General features: G+C 42.9%; 1 protein-coding gene across 1 annotated transcript in view; it reads right to left on the reverse strand.

Moving 5' to 3' along the window:
• The window catches only part of LOC107099282 (CCAAT/enhancer-binding protein gamma-like), a 3610-nt gene extending 2725 nt beyond the window's left edge, over window positions 1-885 (reverse strand). The window contains exon 1 of the mRNA XM_015397339.1: window positions 733-885. The gene's annotated coding sequence lies outside the window, so the exon portion shown is untranslated. The remainder of the gene's footprint in view (window positions 1-732) is intronic.
• Between the last annotated feature and the right edge of the window lie 291 nt (window positions 886-1176).

Consider the following 1176-nt stretch of genomic DNA (forward strand, 5'->3'; position numbering starts at 1 on the left):
ATTTTGGCTGAAACGGAGCTCCATAACTCTGATGCACAAACAGGAGAACACACACAGGCAATAATAATGTTCTTGTTGAAATAAATTCATTATCTTATTTTATTTAACATTTTATCTTGATATCTGGATGATTTCATTAGCTTGATTTTTCTGATGCCACTGAGGAACAAATATTCCACTCTGGTCGTCAGGCCGCCATTCCTGGTTACGTGACTCCTTCTACTATCAAGCAGCCGCCGCGCTGTGATTGGTCGGCGCGTTGCTATGCAGCGGCCGGGCTGTGTGTAGCAGAAAGCGCTCCGGGTGAAACAGCGGATGGCTGTTGCCTACTGTTGCATCATCACTGAGGGGAACTCCAAGTCATGCGGGTGTTTAGCACAAAGCTGACTTTTAATAAGCTCACCGAACCGAACCCGGTCCTAAATCAACACATAAAACTAACAGAACGTAAAAACGACGCCGGACACGTCAGTTTAGAAGCGAAACGAATATTTTCCCGGAAACAGGATAACTTTTGGTTCTATTAAATCATATTATTCGCGGTTTTCACCGTAGATTATCGGGCCGTTGCTCTTAGAATAACTCCTGTTGGAAGTTAGACCCCATTTTAGACCAAATTTGAGACATTTTCTCTGCTTTTATCCAAACCAGCTAGCTGTTAGCCTGTTAGCACCCATTGCTTACGCTCTTCGAGAACAAATCTCCTTTTCTAAACAAAAAAAACCTGTTTACCTTCAACGAAGGGTCGTGGATTTCACCACTCGTGTAATGGGACAGATGTGGGTCTGGAAATGTCACTTTAATCCGTCTCTGACCGCTCTCACTGTTTTTGTTTGGAACATAGACAGCAGCCGATTGCGAAATCGCTCTTTACCATGTTCGGCAATATTCGACGTCAGCCAATCAGGGAGTAGAAGGCGGAAGCCAAATCAGCTCTGGACCAATCGGAGGTCAGTATTTAGAAAAGCAGCGCGACTCCTTCCCAGAGTGACATTCGAAGTGACCAATAGAAAGCCTCCTTTCTGTTGATTTTGTTGATGTAACGTGAGGTTGGTCGGATGAGTTCAAACATGTATGACTTCATCTGATCCAGCCTTTTTTTAAACCGTGATGGTTCCTCATAGATCATTTACCGAATAAAAACGATAATAAAATAATAATATTTAACAATTTCTG

Source organism: Cyprinodon variegatus, unplaced genomic scaffold, assembly GCF_000732505.1.
Source record: "Cyprinodon variegatus isolate N-32 unplaced genomic scaffold, C_variegatus-1.0 Scaffold854, whole genome shotgun sequence".
Lineage (NCBI taxonomy): Eukaryota > Metazoa > Chordata > Actinopteri > Cyprinodontiformes > Cyprinodontidae > Cyprinodon > Cyprinodon variegatus.